The sequence below is a fragment of the Anolis carolinensis genome, chromosome 4 (assembly GCF_035594765.1).
Source record: "Anolis carolinensis isolate JA03-04 chromosome 4, rAnoCar3.1.pri, whole genome shotgun sequence".
In the NCBI taxonomy this organism is placed as follows: domain Eukaryota; kingdom Metazoa; phylum Chordata; class Lepidosauria; order Squamata; family Dactyloidae; genus Anolis; species Anolis carolinensis.
In genome coordinates, this window is record NC_085844.1 from 43,235,352 (window position 1) to 43,250,580 (window position 15,229).

The following is a 15,229-nucleotide window of genomic DNA, read 5'->3' on the forward strand; positions in this document are numbered from 1 at the left end:
TCCTGGGATTTGGAGCAATAAATCAATACGTGACTGCTCCTATTCTTAGGTTTCTTAATTTTGGATCTTATTTATGGTAAAGTTTCCTAAAGAAAGTAGAAAGCAAGGCAGAGGTTTCTGTTGCCATATTTTCTTTTGCTTGTGATGTATGAGTAAAATAATATGTTTGTGGCTAAGAACAGAAAACCCATGAATGTTTCCTTGTACTATTTGCTTCCCCTTTCTCAAGACCATTCTTTAAAAGTCCCAGTGAATTTACTGTAACGGCTGCAGTTCTGCATTCTTAGAAGAAAACAGGTCCATTCAACAATTTTTGGCTTACCTTGAAAGAAACTTATCTGGGAGTATTTTGCATGTTTGTGCATATGCACCCATCTTAGTTAACCTTGGAACTAAGCCTTATGGAGTTGACTGGGACTCATATTGAAGCAAATATGCCTAGATTCCTCTACACATTCAGTTTGATAGGAGCTAAGACGTTCCTTTCTGTTTTTTAAAAAAGGATTTAAAAAAATCTCAGCCACACCTAGATTGTTCAGGCTTGGTAGGTGTTGCACAACGTTAGAGGCATAGAAGTGGCTAATGAAAGAAGCAATTTGTATCTATTTATTATTAACAGGCGAGAAGAAACAGTAAATACCAAATCACCTGTTTCTTCTATAGTGAATAATAGGGAAAGAGAAATTGCTTTCTTAAAATATTTCATTTGAAAGGTCAGCAACAAAAAAATGGAGATTGTTTTAACTTTGTTAAAGGAAACAACAAACCCCATTTAGAAAAAGTTTTGTATCAGTGGAATTGCCTGATAGCTAGGCACTAAGAAAAAACTTTGAAAGTGTTTCCATGATTTTGTGGATACATGATTTGTTTTAGTATGCATGCTTAGAGTTTCTGAAGGAAAGGAGTCCAAAGGAAGGGTTTGCTGATGAAGGAGGCTCTTCTAAAGCACCACCTAAGGACTTGCCATAATTTGCACTGGAGACAAAAAGACCTGGAGCAATTATAAGATATTTCATTCAGTTCTTACAGTAGTAATATTCTCTGGCTCTCTTCTTTAGTCCTCTCAGGACTGTGTGCTTCAGATTTTGCAGAAGTTGACATTTCGGCAAAGGAGGAATCAAATGTTATCTAAATTATTTAGAGTCTGGGATTAAAGGCCTTAATGCTGAGTGTTGACACACTTTCAAATGCAGTCTGGAGGAAAAAGTTTTGTATTCTTTCCTCTCTGTATACACTTTGAAAATAATTTTGAAACATACTGTGAATTGTTCTCAGAATTTATGCACAGGGTGGATGAATAATTCTTTTACAAGTCATTCTCCAAAGGAATTAATAAGACTATTCAAAATACATCCCAAACCTATTACACATAGAGTTGTGGCACCTGTACTGTCATTCTTTTAGAAGATCAGTTGCTTTCATGGGTACTTGTTAAAAAAATCCTCTAGCCCCATTCTTATGAAACTCTATGGGTTTGGTATACCAAATGTGCATTAATTCAGTACATCTTCCTATTTTGAGTGTTAATCTTCTGTGCTTGGAAGCTTTGATCCTGTATTCCTTGTCTTCTCGAACTCCCACTGACTTCCTTCTCATGTGTACCACAGAATGCCTGTGACAGTTAATCGCAACATTTAACCTTCTCATTTAATGTTGATAAATGTCAAATTCTATTTCAGCATATGGCTTTGGGTTAGTGATCTGAATATGTGTTTACTTAACTGGGATATTCTTCTCTCTCATACTCTCGTTTTCTTTCTTTCTTTCTTCTTCTTCTTCTTCTTCTTCTTCTTCTTCTTCTTCTTCTTCTTCTTCTTTTTTGGTAAAGGCAAGTTACCTTATCAGTAAATTCTACTATAATGGTATACATGATTTGCCATTCATTCTCAATGCTGTAGTACAAGAACAGATTGCAATATATTTAAATGGGATGTATCCTGGTGTGAATTTAATGCATGAGACCAGAATGAGATTCACTTTGACATACCATTTAGAGTTAATATTATCTTAGATAATGGGCAACGTTTCCCAGGTTTGCTGACAGAGAAAAGGAAAATGTCAAGGTTAGGTTTTGCAAAGTGTTATATTTGATTAACATTCATATGTTCTCCTAAATTAGTGAGATTATTCCCCTTTACTTGTATTAATATGCCATTTTATAAGGTCAGATTTGACCACATTTTCTCATGCTATGGAGTGCTGTTTTCTATCAGTGGCCTCAGCAGCTTCAAAGTGCAGACTCTCAGTCTTGGAAGGAATGGCTGCACTTGTCCCATAGGGATGTATGGGAATATTTGTAGTAAAAAGAGAGAAAGGCTCCTCATATATTACAATATCCATTCACAATTCTCTAGTGACATAAATTACCCATTTCTTATTCATGGAAGATGTCATTAATCAAATAGTGTTGAAACAGAGAAATGCACAGAGTCTTAAGTTGGAGAATTGGACCAAATGTTGAAAACATTAAGTTTAAATGTGAGCTTTCTGAAATAGCTTTCTGTGTTGTTACTATTTTTAATACGGCATGGATTTTGGTAAATAAACTTTCTGGTGGACAATAGGAATATGTTGTTCAATGAGTGCATTGGTTAAATGAGCAAAAAAATTCTGATGGCTTGAAAAGATGCTCTCAAGGGATGTAGTTATAAATTTGTAAAAACAATGAGCTGTATAAAATGAAATATTGGAGGATGCATTCACATGCTTAAAGTAAAGCACCCAGTATTTCTTATTTATGCCTATGTCTTGCAGACCTTCTGTGCCACAGTCTATTCTTTTCTTGAGGCTTCCTCTATTTTCAGGAGCAAGTTTTAAGGAGGCACAGTTGACTGCACTGAATAGGAGAGATTGGTGACAGGGAACACTTTACCGTATTTACCTACTATGGAATACAAACCATTTTTGATAATTTTAAATAATTAATGAAAGAAGCTAAGATTGGTCCATTTAGTCAAGCATTGTCTATGGCAGGATCTCCAAGCTGAAGTCTGACATTCTTTCAAGTTGAAATTAAAAAATCCATAGAAGGAATATTTTTATTAGCTGACCAAAAGGGCATAAATATGTGCAGACTTTCAACATTTGTAGATCTCTTCATCAGGAAAATGTTATGACAAAAAGAGGGTGATAGCAAGAAACCTGCCTATATGATGTCCTGACATGAAATGAGGGAGGTGGTGTCTGAGACATTTAAATGAAGCTGTGCTGGTTTTTGGTTTTACAAAGTCATTTTCTAGAAATGCTAAGATCAAGTAAAGCAGAAACCTTTGATCTAAACTGATTTGATTAATCAGCAAAACAACCTTTAATATTGCTTTAGTTCAACAGTCCTATGGTTGACTATATCCCAGAGATGCTTGAATTTTTGAAGATATTTTAAATATATTAGATTGTGACACTCCTTTTAGCATCCCTACCTAATATAGTCCATCTAAAAATTAGATTTTATCGAGGCTTAGCTATCAATGGATTTACTTTAACATCTGGAGTCAACTTCTTGAACTGTACATTGAAAGATTTCCCCAGATTTGTTTATCTCCCTGCATAAAACAAAATCTACCCATATGTGAGAACTTTCTGCAAACTGAATGTTTAAAGAACCATGTTGATTCTAGGTTAAAAAATAACACTTTATAAAAAGTGGTAGAGAAAGAGGAAGGCGTTACAACATATTAGACATCTTTTAAAAATAACTAATTGTCTTAACAACCATTGGAATATACAAAAGTTAAAAAGAGAACAATCTGTTTATAAAATCAAACATTATTTGGTAGCCAGAATAACAACAATAACTTGGCAACCAGAATAACAGCATTCACAAGGCATAATTTAAAGTGCAGACTCACTTTAAGTGATCCACCTATTCTATGGATACTGTAGCTCTTTTGGTAAGGCAAACAATAGAAGAGCACAGGCAAAAGGGACTGTTGGACACTGACAGGTGGTGCCTCAGTAGTATACAGAGCAGGATCCAGCATGCAACATCCTTGGGGAAATGCCTGGGTTTTGTCTTGGAAGGCTCAACATCAGTGTCTGATCTGGTTCCCTCTTGACTGATTGCTTGGTACTACCAGAAGATGTAAGTATGAGTTGCTGGATTAGCTGCAGGCCCTTCTTTTAATCCCCACACAATACAATACCAAGGCTGAGATCCTCCATTCTTCCCTAGTTCACCACAAACCCCACTTTTCAGGCTGCAGCCTCTCCCCTGAACATGGTAATTTAGTAGCTCATGAGGAAAAGTGGCAGAAAAGCATCCAGTCACAGGACAATAACTTAATGTTCAGTGAGAGACATCATCTAGACCAGTGGTTCTCATAGATGTGGCCCTCCTCTGGACACTTTCCAGCATTATTTGGCAGAGAAGGAGAAAGAATTTGGGCCCTTCCACACAGCTCTATAACCCAGGATATCAAGGCAGAATAACCCACATTACCTGCTTTGAACTGGATTGTCTGAATCCTTACTGCCATATATCCCAGTTCAAAGCAGGCAATGTGGGTTATTTGTTTGAAGCCATTCTTCCATGTTCTAGTCTCCAAGGCAGAAGACAACAAGCTTGCTCCCTCCTCCCTATGACTGCCTCTCACATAATTATACATGATGAGGAAATTCCCAGCTTGATTTCGTCCCCGCAGGCTATATGATTATGTGGGATGCAGGACTTCTTTGGGGTCAGAAACACCATTTCCCGCCAAAGGGAAGGGGATGGGGTCTCAGAAACATAATGAGGCAACATAACACATGGGCAAGTAGGAACACATAGACAGAAACACTGAGCTTTTAGGGCAATTTTATATACATGAGAGATGTAGTTTCCCAAAGTACCCTAGCAAGCCAGACTCCTTGGCACATAAATCCCGGGGGACTCTAAAGAGAGGGATGAAGGAAGGAATGTCCCCAAGTTTGGGAAGGCACGGGGCCAGGATGGCCCCGATAGAGGGAAAAGATGAACTGATTGCAAGAGAGAGAATAAGTATAAGTTCCGAATTGCTATTGTTACAGGGCAGTCGGTGGCTCCCAGAGAGAACACACCACACTCAGAACCAGGAGGCTGCGAGTTCGAATCCCGCTGAGGGACAAAAATGTCAAAATCAGTTGGAAATGTTGCCAGAGAAGGCAAGGCTTGACAGCTCTATTTATTTACTACATTTATATGCTGCCCTTCTCACCCCAAAGGGGACTCAGAGCAGCTTACAAATTACATTCACATACAATACATTATATTATTAGCATAGTAAAATAATAGTATTAAATTACTATATTGTACTAAATCATTACATTGTAATATTATTAGTAATATTACATTTAATATATATATATAATTAAAATTATTAAATTGTATTATTATCAGTATTATATCATAATAAATAAATAAATAAATAAAGTTTTATTATTATTATTCTTAGAAGATAAAGGGAAAAGATGAACTGATTGCGAGAGAGAGAATAAGTATAAGTTCCGAATTGCTATTGTTACAGGGGAGTTGGTGGCTCCCAGAGAGAGTACACCACACTCAGAACCAGGAGGCTGCGAGTTCAAATCCCACTCAGGGACAAAAATGTCAAAATCAGCTGGAAAAAGGCACGGAGGGTACGGGGCGCACAGAGAGCTGCCAAGGCACATGTTTTGCCCGAGAGCGCCCCCCGTTGATGTGCGCCCAACTCCGAGGCATAATTGGCGTCCCATGTTGGACCGGCCCTGGCAGCAACATGAAAAGTCAGTCATGGGCACTGTCAGATCTGTTCTGCACTCTTTTTGATATATCTACGGACTAAGGCCATTATCCCACTCTGCTTAATGATAGGGCAGACAAGTTATGCCATTTGATTACATTTTACTGAATTCTTAATTTTCCTGAATTATTTTAATTTAATTTAGTGGTAAAACTAGGGGTCTGCAGACATGAGGCTAATCAGATTTGTTTGTAAACTATCTTTAGGAATGGTCAGGAGTTGTTTCCGCTGCACAGGAGACAGGAGAGGGTCCTTTCAGTGACTTCTCCCAGTCATCTTAGTGACTGCTCCACATTACTCCAGTACACGAGGCAACAAATACTAGCCTTACTCTCTAGGAGTAAAGATATAATGATATCAAATACTTTTAATTGTGGGAAGTCCCATGTTAAAGGGGCTGTTTGGATGCGCCCTCACTTGATTAGCCTGGTCTTTCTGGTTGGTTGTCTAATTGTATTTCTAAATTGTATTTCAGTTTCAAGTCACCGAAATGCTAGAAATTTGGGGACTGAAATAAAATGTCATGGGGGACAGCATTTGTATGGGAGGAGTACACTCATTTTGTGCTTCCCCTACCCCGTAGATGCAATTCACTTCTGGTTCATTTTAAAGTTTACCCCTCCACCACTACCAGGAAAAGTTCTTGAAGAGGAAGAATGGAAAAACAAAATGAGGAATGGTAAGCAAACTTTAGATTTCCCCTTTTGGTATCTGGCATATTTCTACACAAGGAGAGCCTGTCTCAGTTTTACTTCAAGTACTTGTAATAGGGAAGGTGCCTATCCAGGTGAAAATATGGTTGAAGCTGAAGATGTCATAAGAGCATCTTAGTTGATTTTCTTTTTTTCATGTGCAAATGAAAAAGTATCAGCTGTGAAGAAAGCACTGCATATTAAAACTCTATGGCAACCAGCTGCTTCATTTTTTAAAGTTGTGTAGATGTTGCAAACTATTTAAAGGCATACAGTTTTCTACTTCTAAGTTAAGTTCCATTTATTTAAGACTAGAACTTTGGCAAAATAGTGGGTTCTGTACAGATTCTACTTCTGACCAGAGAGTTGCTATAAACAGTTTACAGCCCTACTGCTGAGGTGAAAGAGAGAGAGGGGGGGGGAGAGAAAACAGCCCAAACAAAAAGCCCAGAGGGCAATGGGGAATCAAGGCCAGGGGGAAAGGGCCTCAGACAATAGGATCTAATGTTAAAATAGCCAAAAAATATAAGGAAGAGAAGGCTCTAGATGAATGAATAGGACAATAGTTCTTTTTGAAGATTCTTATTCACAGCTCTAGTTTTGGACAGTGAATCTAGAACATTAGCCCCATTCCATTTGCCTTTAGTTTAGTCAACTTATATATATATATATATAATAATGATTTCTCTCATAAGGTTCTATATATATATATATATATATATATATATATATGCTATAAGCAGTAAATAAGGCTGTATTTTGAATGACTCAATGATCATGTACCCTTTTCCCCACCTAAAAAATCCACATGTTAGTTATCAGGTTCACAATCAATCTCAGGGTTTCCATGTGATCGCTGCACCCTCCCCTCACTTTCCCTGCAATTACTTCCTCTTGCTGTTACCTAGCAGAGCTTTTTCAGGTAGGCTGAAGCCTGTAAAATTCTGAGCGGGTGGGTTATGTGGTGAACCCCATGGAAACATATTTTATTATATGTTTGTCATATATTTTGAGAATGAAATAGCTTGCATCTACCTAAACAGACTTCACAGCTGATACATGTCAATATGTGGAAGTGTCCAAGTCTGTATGGTCTTATATCAATGGTTTTCAGTTTATAGGACTCTAGGGCAGTGGTTCTCAAACCTGGGGTCCCCAGATGCTTTTGGCTTCAACTCCCAGAAATTCTAACAGCTGGTAAACTCACTGGGATTTCTGGGAGCTGTAGGCCAAAAACATTTGAGGACTCCAGGTTGAGAACCACTGCTCTAGGGTGTTGACAAAGTGTTTTCATTAGCTCCTGTCAGTCACGTATACATTTGACCCTTGTATCTCAGACCTTGTCTCTACATCCAACTGGAAAAAGATAATCAGCTGGGTTTATCTATCAGAAAGAAGTTGTAGTGTGGACACTACAGAATAATCATTCATTTGGAAAGGACTTCAAGATCCATTTGATTGTGATTTTTAATGCCTTTTAAATTTATTTGTGTGTTTTTGTATTTGATATTACTGTATGCTGGTTTTATATCTGTAAGCCGCCCTGAGTCCCTCTGGGGAGATGGTGGTGGGGTACAAAAATAAAATTATTATTATTATTATTATTATTATTATTATTATTATTATTATTATTATTATTATTTAGTTCAACTATGTTTAAATACCTCTGAAGATAGCCCCAACCAACATCTGAGATTGTTGCCTTACAGTCTTACAGTATTTAGATGGAATCTCTTTTCTTGAAATTTGGATTCACTGGTTCATATTCTAATCTCTGAGAAACAGGGCCATAGCTAGAAAAATTCAGGGGGGGGGGAGGGTTGAACACCCCCCCCCCCCCCGGTTGCAGGCCTGTCAATATTTGCTTGAGATAGTACTTACAGTTCTGGAGGGACTCTTAGCTTTTTGCGTCTCATAGACTTAGCATGGGGATTTGGTTAACCAGTTAAAATTCATGAGTAAACCAGGTTTTTTTTTTAACCTGAAAAAATTCGGGGGGGGGGGTTGAACCCCTAAAATCCCCCCCCCCGGCTACAGGCCTGCTGACAAAGCAGAAAAGAAAGTTGTTCCATCCTCTACATGACATCCCTTCAATGATTCAAATATGGGTATGATATCACCTCCCAAGGCCCTTCCACACAGCCCTATATCCCAGAATATCAAGGCAAAAAGTCCCACAATATCTGATTTGAATTGGACTATATGGCAGTGTGGACTCAGATAACCCAGTTCAAAGCAGATATTGTGGGATTTTCTGCCTTGATATTCTGGGTTATATGGCTGTGTGGAAGGGCCCTCAGTCTTCTTTTCACCAAGTTAAACGTCTACAGCTCCCTTAGCCACTCCTCATAGTGGCTAAGAACTTTTACCATCTTTCTTACCCTTCTGTCAGAGCATTCCAGTTGTCAATATTTCTTGAACCATAGATCTGGGTGCCATGTAACATCTACTCAAAGTACCTGTAGAATACATTGGCACTAATATATCCTTTAGTCTGGATTCTGTACTCCTGTTAACACAGCCTAACATGACATTTATGTTTTTGGCCAATGCAACAATCAACTTACAAAAAAAGAACATGTCTACTAATTATTAGGAAGAACATCATGACAACTACAAATATTTTATACTAATATAAATTATTTTGGAAACCAAAGCATTCTCCTTTACTGAAGTTGAAGGGCTTGGTTTCATCAGAATCACTCAGCAGGTTATTTGAACACAAGTGATTTTTTTTTCTTTCCTCCCCAAAGGGCTGATTTATATCTATCTGTATAGTTATACGTTTGCATTTTGTACCTATCCGATGCAGTGGTTGGTGGCTGATGGAAATATATTTCTTTCTATCCACCTAATTAGCTGGCCTAAACTAACAACTTGTAGCGTATTTTGACCACAATTCTATTTACATGTTCTAATTCTGATGTTAAATTTTATTTGGATGCATGGAAAAGATCCCTTACATCAGGGGTGGATAACTTCAACATTGATGGGTTCACATTGCTACCCTGAACAAAATGGGGCTGCTCCATAATGCCACCAAAATTCAATGGCATTTTGATGAAAAAAGTTACCTTTCTCCTTTAAAACATGGTGCATGGCAGAGTACATAAGCTACCAATTTTCCATATGTCTTGTCTTGAACTAAAATGTGGCTTTTTGCCATCATGACACTGAAAATGGGCAAAGCAAATTGAAAGAAAACACATTGCAAGAGCAAATTGGAGGCCTGCTGCTCTCATGTAGCCAAATTTCAGCAGCACAGTAGCAAATTCAAGAGAATAAGCAAATGATAAAAACCAGGGAGGGTTGCATGTATATCTCAGGCCACAATGAAGTATAGAGTTGGAAGAGATCACAAGGGTCATCCATCCCATCCAACCTACTACCACACAGGAATACAAAATCAAAGTACTCCCAACAGATTGCCACCCAGCCTATGTTTAAAAACCTCCAGAGAAAGAGACCCTAGCACATTCCAAGGAGATATAGTCCATTGTCAAACAGCTCTTATTATGGGGGAATCTTCCTAAAGTTTAGGTGGAATCTCTTTACCTGCAATTTGAATCCAATACATGTTGCTCAGTCTTGCTCTAGATCAATGGTTCTCAGCCTTTGGTCCTTCCGGCGTTTTGGATGTCAGCAGCCACAATTCCTAACAGCTGGTAAACTTGCTAGGATTTCTGGGAGTTTGAGGACCAAAGGTTGGGAACCACTGCTCTAGATCACGAAGGAGCGTTCCTTTTCAGCTTGAGTTTACAGAATACAGGTCAATGCCAGGGTCATCGTGATCAGAATTTGTAATTAGGAATGAAAAAAGCACAATTTAAAGAGCTAAGGGAGCCTCAATTTTTATTTATTGTAATGGTGCCTGAAAAAAATAGTAAAAGATTCAGAGTGCTAAGTCTCAATAAATATGCAGTTATGTAGAAACAAGTGTGATGTAAGCTGGGCTTACAGCCAGAAAAGCCAGGTCCAAAACCATGTTCAACTACAGAGATCACTAGGCAACTTTGAGTAACTCTTTGTTTCGCCTACTTCAAAGGGTTGTTGTGAGTTTCAACGCTGCTTTCAGAGCTCTCTGTAGGCAAGCAGAGTTACATTGTCACCCTCCCCCCCCCAAATAAGCAATAAAACAAATTGACACTGAGCCAGATAAAATCTTAAAACGTCACTTCTGAATCATAAACGCTGAAATCACACTTTAATAAATTATGAACCTTTTAAAAACCATATCAAGAGGAAGCATTTTAAGTGAATAAAAATAAGTGTAGATAAACAGAGGAAGGCATGCATAAAATGATGGTGGCTTGTTTGAACCAGAGGAGAGATAGAGGTGGATTAACAGGCTTTAAGTTCAATGTTTGAAAGGAAACATGTGTCTTTGTACAGGGTGAGTAGCTGGTGAAGATGTAATATTATTTGCTACCTTTTTGATGTGTCTTGTTTAACATTTACTTGGCATGTTTATTCAAATGAGACAGGGCATTTGTATACCTTACTGAATGAAGTGGGACAGTTCTAGGACATGAGCGTACCAGTGATATAAACTATAGACATTATTCTGTCAAGGTGACTCTGAAGCAGGCATGCCTGGACACTAAATACATTGAGAGACACAATCAATCTTCCGCCAAATTGTTTTGGTTGCTATCACTTGATCTGCTCACATCTTAACAACATTGAAATGCCATGCCAGCCACAAATCCTGAGGAAAATCTAACCTGGTCTGCCTTGTACAGATTAAGGCACAGGAGGGAAAAATAATCATCTGTCTGGAAAAAAGATATCTGTTTAATTATTCTCCATCACAGCGATACCTATAAATTAATGTAGTTCATCATAAAGGTCAGGCCATTTTTTATATGCCACTGTTATCAACCAAAAAGGAGAGACTGTAGATTTAGAAAACGTCAGATTGCTATGGCAAGCCTCGATGATGATGACTATGACGATGATGATGACGACGACAATGATGTTCAGATAATGCAATAATAATAATAATAATAAATCTATGGGTTAGCAATTGTAAAGAACAATTCAGTTCATGCAATTCACTGTTGACTGCTTACATGCATGTTTGCAATTCATTACATATATAACCTGCCCGTTCTATATCAACTGCATCATAACAATCAAACAAGGTAAGGTAGGCTAAGACATAGTGATGCTTAAGCTGTCCAATGGGCCACATGTCAGAATGGGGATTTGACTTGGCTGAGCTGTTTTAGTTCAAGAAAGAGCCATTCCCAGGGGCAGTCCAACCATGAGGCGAATTAGGAACTTGCCTGTGGCGCCATTGTCCCGGGGGCGCAGTTAAGGCCCCCGGGAGGATGGCGCCACCTCCTGCCTCCTTCTCCTTCGGGCTTCCCGGCGGCTGCGCTGGGCCTTCCCTAAGTCTCTGCTTCAGTAGACTTGGACCAAATCTAATTCAGAACCACTATAGCTGGAGGCTTATCCTGTCATCCATTGCGCCCTTTACAATTTCCTCATCAGTTGGTGCCAACAGTGTCTTTTAATCGAGTTTTGGTGTGTGTGTGTGTGTGTGTGGGGGGGGGGGAATAAAAGTCTGCAGGCATGAGATTTATGCCTTCCCTAGCTGGGTTTGGAGATTGTAAGGTCAGTGTGTACTTACCTTGGAACAAGAAACAGTCTGAGTTGTACACTACTGTACGTCTTTAACATCCTTTAGGCTCACTCTTTCCTTATACAGATTAGAAATCTGTTAATTTTATCCCCATCTGTAAGAAAATGAAGAAAACAAAAAGTGATGACAGGTGCATCTAATTAAATTCCCCAGTTAAAGAGTTGGAATGTTACTCAAATATCTCTTCTTATTGGTTAATTTATGGCCTTTGCAATCAAAATAACTGTACTTGCTACAGTCTTCTAACATTGTGACATATGTTGTGCATGACTTGTCTTTCCTTACATAATTCTCAACAATTCACCACATATTACATCCACCTAGAATATAGGCAGGGAAAAAGGTACAGATAGAGGCAACTCCCACGAAGGATGCAAATCATATAGACTCCTGCCATTTATGAAATATATATGATTTTATTCTCATGGAAATGACTATACTAGGAATCAATGATCCTAGTGTGCTGGATGTGACATATTTATGGGTCACCTATACAGTACTGGCCCCTACAGGGAACTAAGAAAGTCACTCTGCTGGTCTAAAGGGTCCAGACTTTCTTATTATTTTCCAAAATATTCTAGTGGGAATTACAGATTTCTCTTCTAATCTGTTGGAATTTTTGTTTAAATCTGTGGGCAAGTCATAAAATGTGGAGCTTGAGAAAGCTACCTGTTTCTCATTCTATGGAGCATGAGAAAGATACCTGTTTCTCATTCTGTTGGAATACTCAAGTCCCATTATATACAATGGAGTAGTCAAATGACATATATTATATAATATGGCAAACTCATAGTTTCCTTTTTAATTGTTTTGTAATTTTTTTAAAGCTGTAAATGGTTGAACCCTTGAATGGTTGATTCCATGGATATGAAGGACCAACTGTAATTACAAAAACACTTTTTGTAAACCCAGTTGACATGTACTGCATCAATATACCTACAAAGCTAATATTCTGTGCTAATTTATTTTTTGAACCTTCTAATGTACATGTGCTTGCTAAAAGATGCCATTATTACCCAACTACAACATTTCGGATTACATGTGCTACAAACAAGCACTATTGTCTTTGTTGCTTCTAATTTTTTTATAGCTGCTGATTTCCAACCAAAATTTTATAGTATTTTATCTACAGTTTTTTAATATGGCCTGGTACTGGATTATTATTATTACTGAAGGGGGTCCAGTTTCTAATTGTAACCCATGCCATTTCAACTCTACTGATTCAATCTATTCTACTGACTCAATAGTCATTAGTCTCTGATCCTGCTCTCACTTCTAAACAAACTTCTGAGCAGATGCTAACATCACCTCTCATTCCATGTATGCACTGTACCCTTCATTCTTCTGCTATAGTGTGTTACCTTACAGTCATTTTCATTATCAGAGTCTTCTCTAAATTTGTGCCCTCTGGGTGTGTTAGATTACCCAGTTCCTCTTATCTATACTCAGAATGGCCAGGCTGGATGGAGATTATTGGAACTGCAGTATAGCACATCTAAAAAGTACAAGATTGGGAAAAGTTGCCATAGCATAGCCAAAACTGCAGAGTCGCAGCAAATCAATCCAACCCTCTAGTGGTTTTAGTTGATATCTGGAAGTTTTTCAAGACACCATGTCTTTCAACATCAGCTTTGATCAACAGAAGACATGTTAAGTCAGTGAGACTTATTATACAGATACATTTTCACTGTAGTGAGTCTTTCAAATTACTAAAAATCCCTGTAGCAAGTAAACTATGCTTGCATTGAAACTAATTTTGGGATGATGTGTGTGAGAGAAAGCCAACATCTTTTCATATATAAAAGCAACTCTCACATCCTCCAACATTTCACAGATGAAAATTGGGACACGCGAGGCTGTGCAGCATCAGATTATGACAACATTATTAATGAGGAAGACCATACAGTCTAGCAGAGGCTGCAAAGGACTTTTGCACTTTGAAGTAAGCTGAGGACAAGAGGAAAAAGAGGAAGGAGAAGAGAGAGGGCTCTTCCAGACAGGACCTATATCCCAGAATCTGAACCCAGGTTTTCTGCATTAAACTGGATTATATGAGTCTCCACTGCCAGATCAGAAAACCTGGGATCAAATCTTGGGATATAGGGTCTGTCTGTAAAGGCCCAGAAACTGGGGTATTTTAAAATGGGACAACAATGAATTCATTGGGACTGTCCTGTCAAATTAGGACAGTTGAAAGATATGAACTCTTTGTTTTGAAATGTTAGAAATCTCCCAAAGAGAAATTTCTTTTCAACATTGAAGTGTGTGTGTATGTATGTGTGTGTGTGTGTTGGGGGGGGGGGTGATACCTCCTGCCTTTGCATAAGTGCACACATCTTTAGAGAGAATGCAAGGAAACAATGTCTCAAAAATATGGTGATTTAATTTTATTTTACCCAAGAATGACAATCTCTTGAGTATTTGTGAAAATGAAGATGAATATGCAGAGATCCATTTGGTTGCTTTTGCGCCAGATGGCCAGTTGCAAAAGCCGAACTAAGCTGAACTGATTGATTCATTTTTGCCATATTGCATGCTGGCATTTACCAGAGTTCACATCATTCAAACATGACTGTTTGGGATGCTTTTTCACTTTCTAAGGATGGCCTGTGCCTTCTTAAATTCTTCTCTCCCTTAAGGTTTGTTAAGGAAATAAATACTCCCCCAAGCTAAGGGTCTCCCACCAATCTCTGTACTAGAGTCATGATAGAGATTTAATAAGACAGAAGGCAATGAAACATGACAATGGACAAAATGTAAGAGACAAAGTTGCACGTGGCACATAGCCATCAAGCCTTCTGCTGTAGAGCTTTAGACTTGTGTTGATTATGCACAGTGAAGTCGCTCAAGAAATGTACCTCTTTTCAATCTTACTGATGATATCAGGCAAGAGAGGGAAACCTTTTCCAGGCTGGGAGCCAAATCCAATTTCAGAGAAGTTCCCAGTGTTGGGTGAGCCTGGAAGCAAATGGGCATGTCCAAAATACCAGCCCTTTAACTTAGAAGAAGCATTTCCACCTTTCAGAATAAGGGCAAGGGGAGTCATACAAAAGTTGGGAATTCATCAAATAGTGGTGTCACCTCAAAATCATAGATAGTCATACTGGAACTCAGAGCCTTTGGCTCCCTGATCCTGATATTTGGCTTGCTTG